This window comes from Psammomys obesus, unplaced genomic scaffold (genome assembly GCF_907164565.1).
Source record: "Psammomys obesus unplaced genomic scaffold, mPsaObe1.curated_primary_1811, whole genome shotgun sequence".
NCBI classification, from domain to species: Eukaryota; Metazoa; Chordata; class Mammalia; order Rodentia; family Muridae; genus Psammomys; species Psammomys obesus.
The window spans coordinates 17,667,845-17,678,807 of NW_026596046.1; the positions used below are offsets into that span (position 1 = coordinate 17,667,845).

A 10,963-nucleotide genomic window follows, 5' to 3' on the forward strand; every position below is an offset into this window, starting at 1 on the left:
TGTGTGTGTGTGTGTGTGTGTGTGTGTGTGTGTGTGTGTGTGTGTGTCAGAGGACAACAGGAGCTAGTTCTCCCTACTGTGTGAGCCTGGTGATCAAACTCAGATTATCAGGCTTGCCAGCCTCCCTGAGTCACCATGCCAATCTCTCTATTCCATTTCAGCTGCCACTTCTCCCTTCTGTTAGAGCACAGCAGCGAGGCAGAAGCCACAAGGCTCGATAGGACCCAGGTTCCGGGGCCTTTCTGATCTAGTTCAGAAACCATGGGTATCTACTCTTCCTCTGTGTTAGCTACTGTTCTCATTTGTGGATCTGGGAATAGCACTCAAGAACTATCAGGGCCCAAGTTCAATCCCTGAGTCTGAGAAAGATGGAGAGAAAGGAAAGAGAGAAGATGAGACGAGAAAGGAGAAGGTGAAAAGAGAGAAACAGCGGTATATAGAGAACAATATTAATATGTATCTCATCCCGATGTCGTGTTTCACAGTTGTCATGAATAAAATCCCTGGAAGATGGCAAGCAAGGGACCAAGCTTAGCTCTCTGTCAGTGACACTGCACTAAGTCATTGTGTCTTCTGATTGTCCATGAGCTCCATAGTATTGAAAGAACTCTGACCTGCTCCCTGCTGTAGATCAGAGAGAATACCTTGGACAGTCTTAGCAGGCATACCTACAGTGGTATATGAACACACATACAGGGGTATATGAACACACATACAGGGATATATGATTTAACTTGGGTCCAAGAAGTAAAGAAAAGAGGATTTTTTTTCTGGAGTTAGAAATACCAGAGAAGGATTCCTATGCCCAAACTTGTCTTTTAAGTCACCAAGAGGGCAGGACAGGGCAACCATGTCAGAGGGTAATATTCTTTGGCCAAAGGTTCAGAAGTGTGGTGCTGGACAGGGCTTGAGATTTAAGTATGGAACATCAAATCAGATGGTGGGAGCTGAGAATAACTAGGCAGGGAGCCAGCTAAAGAAACTGGTCTGGTCACCATGGGTACAACATTGATGAGATGGAGCCTGTCAGGCCTTGTGCCACCTAGGCCAGCTGGAGCTGAGCAGGCATCCCCACTCTGTGCCCATCACTTCATCACACTTGGCTTAGACTCTGGTCGCTCATGGAGCCATTTCCAAGTTTGCAAGTAAACTATGGAGCTCAGAAATTGGACACCTTCCCATGGCACATTATTTTTTTTTTCCTACCACAATCATTTATTCATTCAACATTTATCGACCGCCCATTATGTGTCAAGATAGGCCTTGGGGACATAGAGGAGGAAACCACAGTCCTCTACTGAGCCCTACAGTTCTTGTAACTGATGGATATGGACTTTCACATATCCATCCACAACAGGAAGATCAGGCTGAGGGGAGGGAGAGCTGAGTTAGCAGACATGGGATGTGACAGTTATCATCAGTCTGTGGCACCTTGCCTCCACTAGTCCCCTCCATTCTTCAAGGACCTGCAAGAGCCAGGGCAGAGGCCATTCCATGTTTTGCCCATGGTGACCACCAGCTGTCACTTGGTTCAGCTAGACTTTAATCCTCTAGATTCCACTGGTTCTGTAGTTTTCTCTTCTCCATTTAAAACAAACTGGATCTTAAGAATCAAAATAGCAATAGCTTGTTGAGATTTGTGTGTGAAATTAGTAGGAAACTTCTTAAGTGCAATTAAATAATAAATGGCACCTGGAGTGATTCACCGATAGGCGTTTCCTTCTCCTTAGGCACCAGAAGCTGCTGGGGCACCAGGCTCAGAATCCAATCCCAGTTCTCCTCAGGCTGGATCCCAAGCACAGTGGCAGTTGGGCCTGCATGGGAACTGACAGTGTCGAGCGCCGGGCCACCACCTTCCCGCAAAGCTGGATTGTGGCCCAGCCCTGCAAATGAATCCTCATCCCCAGCCCTTGCCTTCTGAGGACAGGAAAGACAAATGGGTTTCTTCTCATTACTACTATTATGGTGGACTTGTTACTGGTGTGTGTGTGTGTGTGTGTGTGTGTGTAGATAAAGCTCTTAGATAGTGTAGGGTGATTATAAAAGCACATAGGAGAGTCCATGCCACTTCTGGCTGCGTGTAAGTGCTTTTTAAATCTTTGACTGATTAAGCCACCAAAGACTAGAGCACGTGTCCTGACCTCAGGTTCATATGTACCATCCAGCTGCTGCTGGTGGGCAAGGTGAGCATACGTGAGATAGACTTTCTTCTGTGTGCACATGAGTAGCAGATGGTGCTGGATTTTTCCTGAAACTTCTGTCTTTCATTTAGGAGACCAATGAGGATGCTTTCCTGGGGAGCTAGCATGTGCACGCTGAACAACAGGGCAAGGGGTATGTCCAGGATCTAACAGCAAGGGGTCCTCCCTGCACTGGGCGGCCTTGGCTCCCTTGTGGCTTCCTTTGCTTAGATTTCTGGAGGCAGTTTACTGAATAAATGTCACATCCACAGACACTTGCCAAGAGTTTAAATATGGGAGCCAGTTGACAGCACACACTTCAGTCATAAGGCTGCTGAGAAATGCTTCCTCCAGGCAGAGTGGCTGCTGAAGAAGTAGGTGCCCAGTTGTCTCACTTCCTGTTCCGCCCTCCCTCTCATGGGCCTTGTCTCTCTTCCAGGATATGCTCCAGGGTCAGAAGAAGAGAAAAGAGAAAAAGTGGCATGGTGCTGACTGAAAGGTGAGTTCCCTCCCATCGAAGGCCATAGCAAACCCAGAATTCATAGCTCTTTCCAGCAGCTGTTCCTTTCGCTCTGTGTACTGTGGCTGTAGGTGTGAGGTCCAGGTAGAATTCACTCTCAGTTTTCTGTTGTTGCTACTATTTTCCTTCACTGGGACAAAAGCAGCCAGTTTGACGAAGACATTGTAATAGGGAAGCCAGGTGTGAGATATATACTTCCAGTCCTGGCTACTCAGGAGGCTGAGGCGGGAGTTCAAGGTCAGTTAGAACAACCAGTAAGACCCTGTCTCAAAAAAGAACACAGTAAAATTAAATAAATAAACAAATGGAATGTTCCCTTTTCGTGGAGCCAGTTGCTTGCTAGTAACATGCCATAAAAAAATATCTTTCTTGTTAAATCAAGAACAGTCAATGAGAACTGTTGACTGTTCGTCTGGTTCAAGCCAATACTTTTTCATCATGGGGTAATGCACCTTAACTATTTATGTTCTCTGTCCTATGACACCTTTCTCAGAATTATTTCAACAGCAAGAAACTAGAGCCTGATATTATACTGAAAGGAAACTATCCCAGCATGGCTCTACTTTGTCCCAGCCACAGGACTGGTTGTCTTGAGATATAGGACAATGAAGATAACTTTTGGAGTGCAGACACGGTAGTGGTTCATGCCTTTAACCCTAGAACTTGGGAGATGGAGGCAGTAGTTCATAAGGAGTTCAAGGTTGGCCAGGGCTACGTGAGACCCTGCCTCAGAAAACAAACAAAGGAAGAAAAGGAAGGACAAATGGCTTTTGACTTTTTTTTTTTTTTTTTGACACAGGGTTTCCCTGTGTAGCCTTTACTGTCTTGGACTCGCCTTTTAGACCAGGCGAGGCTAGCCTCAAACTCACAAAGATCCTCCTGCCTCTGCTTACCCAAGTGCTGAGATTACAGGTGTGTGCCACTGTGCCTGGCTGGGTAACTGTTCTTTCTTTTATCATTAATAACAGGAGAAAAGTCTCTGAGAGAGCCTAGCCAACCCTGACTCAGGGATGGACCAGTTACAAACTTTCCTGTCTCAGAGTCCTTTGCTTCTGTCTGGATGATCAGATTGTATTTCACTTCTCCATCTCAGGAGCCCAAGGTGCAGTAGAGGAAGGAGGAACCTTTTGGCCACCCCAGCGGCGAGAGTTTCTGACTGAATGCACTTGCCATCTAGCACTCGTTACACCATTGTCAGTGTGTGTCTGTAGCCGCCTCTGGGTGTGTGTGTTTCTTTTTGTATCTTCGTGTCAGTGTCAGGCTGTGTGTGTCTATTTATGTTGTCCTGTCTAGGCGTGCTCAGTGACAGAGAGCTGGGGGCGGTGTTGGCAAAAGGAAGACATTTCAAAGCCTCAGCTCTCCCCCTCACGGACATCAGGCTGCTGGTGTACATACACATACAGATATAGGGTTTTTCTCCTGTTGTTCATTGTGTGGGGATGCAGTCAAGTGTCTGGCCAGGTATGGCCTGAGCAGTGGCCCAGAGCTCACAGCGTTCCTTCCTGTCCGTCATGTCCATGGGGAGCCTGCCCCTTCACAGTTTACCATCTACTCTCTAATTTATTAGATGGGAAGGAAGAGAAAATGAGATGTTGCCTGAAGACAATGGCCGAGACAGCCCGTCCCACCCTGCACAGCCACCAGTGCCTCTGTCCCTAACCGTGTCTCCTCTGTGAGTCTGCGAAGGCTGAGGTGAGAAAGAAAAGAACCCCCAAGCTATGCTATTAAACAGTTATGCCTGCCTCTTGCACATGCAGAGTAGCTGTAGACTGCTAAAGGAGAAGGCCCCAGGATGAAGGCTTGGCTCAGAGTTTGTATCTATTGCTGGGCCCGTAGGCACAAGGTCTAGTCATCCACTCTGGAACTCCCACCTCTCAGTCCTAAGACTTCTCTCCAGCTCCCAGCCAAGCAAGGGAGGGGCAAGGGGCCCAAGGCAGCTGCAGGGGCTATGTTAGTAAACACTTTACTGGCTTCCTATTTTCTTCACACACACCCCCACCCTTCTCTACTCCCCCAATGCCCCTTACACACTCCCACCAACCCCCCAGCATCCCCCTTTCTGTGGCCTGCACAATGAGCTCATTGTCCCCAGTGTGATTTGAATAAGGGATCTGCGGGCCTGTTCCCAGCATTGTCCGAGGGGCTGGGAAAAACCCCAGTGCAGGCAGGAGGACCAGACCAGACAGAGACAGATGCCTAAATTAGCAACAAAGCTTTGTGCAGGTCCCCTGGACAAGGGCTCGCCTTGTCTGCCTGGACTCAAGGGTGTGGAGCTGGCCGGCTGCTCGCATGTCTCCCCATGTTAATTAGTTTTGCATGCATGTCTGAGAAGGTGCCAGGGGAGATGTGTTTGCCTTCCGCCTCCCTGAGGAGGGGCCGCTGTTTGTGGCTGGCCAGTGGGCTGGAGGCTGTGGAGTTGAGCTTCACAAGGCTGGGCTGGGCCTACCTGGGGAGCTAGGCTCTGGATGAGGAATCTCATCTTTCCTGTCCAACTGCTCTTTAGCCTGTGGAGAGCCTGGCCTTGCTCTCCGTGGCCCCTCCATTCCTTCCCCTACCCCAGAAAGTTGGTGAGCTCTGACTCCAGGGGACTCATTGGCTTCTACCCAGACCTAGGCTACTGCCTGTCCATCTGGCAGTCTGTCTCTTGCGACACAGGGCCCCTTGGGACCAGGCAGCAGAAGCGACCAGTCTGGGCTCTCCTCTGTCCCAGAGCCAGATGGCCAGTCAGCTTATCGCATTACGGCCTCCTCTGTCCCCAGACCCCTGCCGTCCATAGCAGGACAGAATCATGTTTGGGATATGATGGAGAAACTCCCTTTTAGGCCCTTGTAATGGGGTGGTAGACAGGGTACAGTCATGGCTTTGCCTCTGGTTTGCTGTGTGCTTGGACAGCCCAACTCCCTTTGACTCCTAATCCCAGCAGCAAGATGATGAGGCTGAGCTTCAGGCATTCCTGGTCCCTCCTAGCTGAGGACATCTTTGCTGGTGGTACTCAAGTCAGCTTGTGTTCATTTAGCACAATGACAAGAATGAGACCAGTGAATTCTGAATAGTAGTGGGTGGTGAAATGGAAGGAAGGATTTGATTACTGCATGTGCTCAAGTGTGAGTGTGTGTGTTTTGAGCAATTGATGGAGGATCAGGAATCAGTAGATCCTGTCTCCCCATGTCCTCACAGAGCCCGCTCCCAAGCCTGAGTCTTTCTTCCTCTGGCCTATATGCTACAGTGGTGGAAAGCCATCAGCCCAGCATAAGAGAAGCTAGATGGTCAGTAGCTGCTGCTGGGGTCCTGGCTGTGTCCCATTCACACCCTGCAGACCCTAGGATAGGGCACGGGGCCCAGAAAGTCTGAATACCTGCCGGCTAAGCTCAGCCAGGCCTCCTAGTGGTTTCCAAGGTCGGGCCTTCTGGAGCCCCACAGGAACCCGAGGGAGTGAGAGTCAGGGATGTGACTTGCTCCTCTCATTCATGTGCCAGTGTCTGCATATCTAACCTGAGCTCTTTGTTGGTCTCTTCCCACCATTCATTGCCACTCATCTTCCTCCCTCCCTCTCCCTCTTCTCTTCCCCCCCCCCCGCGCGCGCGTGTGTGTGTGTGTGTGTGTGTGTGTGTGTGTGTGTGTGTGTGTGTGAATTTTAGATAGGGTTTCTATGTAGCTCTGGATGTTCTGGAATTCCCCCACATACTCCAGGTTGGCCTCAAATTCACAGAGACTTCCCTGCCTCTGTTTCCTGAGAGTACAGGCATGCACCACCACAGCCAACCACTGTGTGTGTCTGAAGTAACTTGGAGTGTCTCTGGTAAAATGTTCTAATGCCCACTTCCCTCTCTTGTTCCTTCTTTGCCAACCTTCTCTCCTCAGATATGATGTGATGTACCCTGCTCTGGAGCAGGCAGCTGCTCAGAGACCCACAGGGAGCTCTGTGATTGGCCTCAGATGGCCTTGAGGATAACAGGTGAGCCCTGAGCCTTTCTCCTCTTATTTCAGGTACTAGCCAGTTTCCCACTTTGCACCTCTCTCCATCTCGATACCCCTTCACCTGCCTCCCTGAGCTGTTTCTCAGGTGGAGTGGTCCAAAGCTTAGTGAAGAAGAAGGGTATAGAAGTCAAGCATAGTGAGCCAAGTGCCTGCAGTAGGGGTGGTGAAGAGACAAGATGGCAGAGCCTTCAGGGAGCTGCCTACTGCCCTCCCTGCCCCACCCCTCTCTTAGCTGCCTCAGCTGCTGCCTCAGCTGTATCTCTGAGCTCCTTAATCTGGTGATCAGTGTGGTGCTGGGAGGGCGGGCTGGCAGAGGCTTTAGGAGGTGACAAGGGATCTTAGGAGTCACACTCCGCTAATGGAGCATCACCGAGTGTCATGGCAAAGCTGGGGAATCACATTCCAAGCGCAGCTCTCCCTCCAGAGGCAGCAGCCTTGGCTGGCCTGGACCCAGGATGGGTGGTTCCCAGTGAAAGCCAGGACATTGGCACTGCCTGCTGCCTGTGGCAACACCGCACCTTGTTCTTTATTCTTTGGGAAGGAAACTTCCCAAGATTGGTGTTTTCTAGTCCTGTCTATGTGACTGGGCTTTTAGTTTTCAGTAGCTGCCCGTAGCTGTATTCCAGCTCCTAGATCTTCCAGCTGCCAATCCCATTAAAAAGCAGTCTCTGGATGCTACAGGTATCCATTCTCTTGGTCATCTGGGAGAATGTTGTGAGAACTGGCCAGGGGAAGAGATTTGTTCAACAGCTGAGTGATTCTGCTAGACAGTATGCCTTCCATATTAGTTTGAGTGGCTCTGAGGAAACCCGGAGTTTAGAAATTGAAGTCAGGATGCTGAGCACAGGCCCAGGTAGTTCTGGGGGCTTGTGGCCACCAGGAGGCAGGTAAAACCCTGGCTAGAGAGAAGCCACAGAGGAAGAGATACTGTGGGCAGACACTCAGCCCTGGATTAATGGGCAGTTAGATTCTGAATGTCCTGAGGCCAATAAAGTCTCATCTGTGATATTGAAAAAAAAAAAAAAAAACCCACAACGTGGAGTCGCTGTGACTGATGTCAGACACACATGCTCTTCTCTGTAACTGTGGGACAAATAGGAAGGTCACTTAAGAGGGCTGTGATTTGGGGAGGGGGGGTGGACACAGTGCTGATGTTTGGAGTATTAACCACCAGTGTAGCCTAGGTACCAGCATGGCAACTGGCCTGAATCAGCAGCCCGGGGAAGAGGGCACAGCTGGGCTCAAATAAATCCATTTGCCTTTTTGTCTCTCTGTTCCATCACATAGGTGTCTATTCATCAAGCACACAAACCTCCCTCAGGGCAGTTCCTGACAAGATGGCAGAATCCGTGACCCCAGGGTCTCTGTTGCTCTCAGCAGACCAGGTCTGCCTCCTGTGGGGCATACCCTATCAGATCCAAGCTCCAGGCACCATGCTGGCTGAAAACCTGGCCCCGTCTTGTCTCTGTCTCTCTTGGGTGCAGATGAGCTTCTCCTTGATCTCTCACCTTCCCTGGGCTCCTTTTCAGAAGCACTCCGGGCCAAGGAATAGAGGCCCCTCATTCTGAGCCACTTCCTCATGCCTTCACTGTTTCTCTAGGGGAGGTTAGTGTCCCTGTTGTCTGAGTGTGTGATGCTGGAGGTGGGATGGAGCCTGTTACCTGACTGAAGAAAACTTCTAGCCTCAAGGCAGCATAAGTTCAGGATTTTGGAGAGTGTTACCTCCCCTGGACATGTGCACCTTGACTTTGTTGCTTCTACTGAGTTTTCTTTCTTCTCTTTTCCTTTCAGGGTCCAAGGTGGCCTAGTAAAGAAGCAAGATCACAAGAAGACCGGCCCCACACAACCGGAAGTCAGAGGCTTGGCCCATCAGCCCGCCTCTTTCCTCCCTGGACCTGGAAAAGGAACACTGGATATGAAGCTGTCTGCATCACTCAGCCCCTACTTTTAATAATTGGGGAAATTTTTTTCTGCTTTGTTACCTATGAATCACCCTAGCTCCTGCTCCCTGACTTTCAGAAAACTCAGCCAGCCTTTTCTCCTCCAAGCTGCCCTGGGACAGAGTTAGACACCTCTACCTAAAGCCTACAAAGAAATCACCAACCAACCAAAGAACCAGAAGCTTACCTCACTGCTGACCTGCAACTTAGACTGGGAAGTGGCCTGTCCCGGAGCAAAGACCTGGGCCAGACACCATATGTTTTGGCTAGGTATGTGTCCGGCCTGAGTCTGGGTGCTTTGCCTTCTTCTCTAGTTCCAAATGCTCTGAACAGTATCCTGGTGGCTCCAGGAATAGTTGGTCATATATTTGGGATCTTCCCTGGGCCAAAGCCCTTCAACTCAAAAGCTCTCTACCCTAGTCCTCCGTGAAGGCACCGCTTCTTCCTGATGCCTGGTGCCTATCCCTGTTGCAGCAGGCTGAAACAAATGTGGATATGGAGTCAGGAGGGCATGGAACCAGCATCCTTGAATGACCAGGAGGATTCTAGGCTGGCGCATAGTCTCTCTTAGCCACTGTTTCCATGTTCCTAAAGTGAGAAAGGGGGTGGGGTGTGCTCAGTGGCCCGAGCTCCCTGAGCATGCTCAAGGCTTTGGGTTCTAATCCTAGCTGCACACAGAGGTTCCAAAGGCCATGGTCATAAATAAATCCTTTTCCAAACTTTAGGACTCCCCTACTGGGGAGGTCTGGGGACAACTTTGGAATCCCCACTCCCCTCTCCATTTCCCACTACCCAGAGAGCAACAGTTCCCTCAGCCCTCAGAATATCTGAATGGGAGTCATAGGACACCAGCCTCCTGAGAGCAAGCTGCTTACAGACTTTTTCTTGTCTTTAGGTTGTCTGTGAAGGGAAGTGATGGGACAGGCTGTGTTCCGCTTTTATGGAAACAGACAGAGAAGTGGTAATTCCTGCCAAGGTCACAGGATGAACACAGAGCCAAGAACCAGAACCAGAAGAGTCGAGCAGGAAAGAAAAATGCAGTGACTACCATCCTGAGGCTGCAGTACAGGAAACAATCCTGCCAGAAATTTGGCAGGGGACCAGCCGACGTGCTCCACAACCCTGCTAGAGGGTCTTTGTCCTTGGCCTGCTGGCCTCCTCCGTTCCTGCCTCCTCTGTTCCACACCTTTCAGGCCTGTTCTGGGTCTGATGTGTTGTGGAACACTCTGTCCAGACGCTTGGGAAATGGAAACACCACTGCAGACATTTCCACCCCAAAGAACTAGGCAGCACACTGGGAAGGTACCCAAGGAAGGGACTCCAGCCTCCCAGGAGTTAACAGCACTTTTCCCCAGCTGTCCTCCCCTTGGTGCTCCTTTTCCTCCCTCCTTCTGCTCACAGCAGGCAGGGCCTGGAACCAGGAGCCATGCTGCTGTGCTGTTGCCAGGGGAGCTGGGAGGCAGATCGGAGCTATGCAGGGAAAAGGCTCAGCCTGTCAAAGTGTCTGAGATGAACCACCGCCATCCCTGTGCAGCTGGGCTCAGATGTGTCTCCGGCTCTTGTTCTATGCCTGAGAACAGTAAAGCCCAGTGAGGTTCAAGGGCACACTGGCTATTCATTAGTCAGGGGTTCTTGACGTCCTGTCTCTCCCAGGGATGGGTTCCCCCCTTCCTCTTTGCCTCCTGTGGCACATTCCTGGGTGCACACCCCTCCTGCACAGCGCCCTCCACACAAACCCTGAATCAACTCCTGTTAGGGAGAGCAGGCGGGACAGAGACAATGGCTTCAAGAAGCCATTCAGGCAGGACACCAGCCCCGTTTGCCTGCCTTCCGTTCCCAGTACACCTATATATCCCACCCTGCTGTGACTCAGGGAACCCCTGGGCTCCCAGCTTGCACATGCCTGGACAGGAGCAGGCCACTAGGTGCTGCCCTACAGCACAGGCAGTTCTCAGCGGGCCCCTTAGTGCCTCTGTCCTGCTGGCTGGAGATTTTTGTACAGTTCATTGAAGAGTAGAAACTGTATAATCTTTTCTGAAATGTGGTCATGTCAAAAATGTAAAAGACGCATATACTTGATTACTAATTTCGTGACTGGGAATTTACTCCAGATATACTGGAAAAGTTTGCTCAGAAGCATGGGCAAAGAACTGTGGTTGAACTAACAGGTTGTTTCGTACTATGGAATACTACACAGCTGTATAAGGGTGGTAGATCTCTGCATGAGGGCTAATATGGAAGGCTGCTAATATACTTAAGTGAATAGAATAAATCACAGAACAGTCAAGTGTGTTCTTCTTTGTATACATTTAAAAGTCGGTCACTGCGTCAGGGGTATGTGAAGT

At 50.2% G+C, this 10,963-nt stretch overlaps 1 long non-coding RNA gene across 1 annotated transcript in view; it reads left to right on the forward strand.

Moving 5' to 3' along the window:
* LOC129688692 (uncharacterized) overlaps positions 1-10,963 on the forward strand; it is an 18,226-nt gene extending 7,263 nt beyond the window's left edge. The window contains exons 2-7 of the long non-coding RNA XR_008721976.1: positions 2,620-2,679; positions 4,268-4,392; positions 6,562-6,655; positions 7,966-8,283; positions 8,470-8,888; positions 9,514-10,963. This is a non-coding gene — a long non-coding RNA (uncharacterized LOC129688692). The remainder of the gene's footprint in view (positions 1-2,619; positions 2,680-4,267; positions 4,393-6,561; positions 6,656-7,965; positions 8,284-8,469; positions 8,889-9,513) is intronic.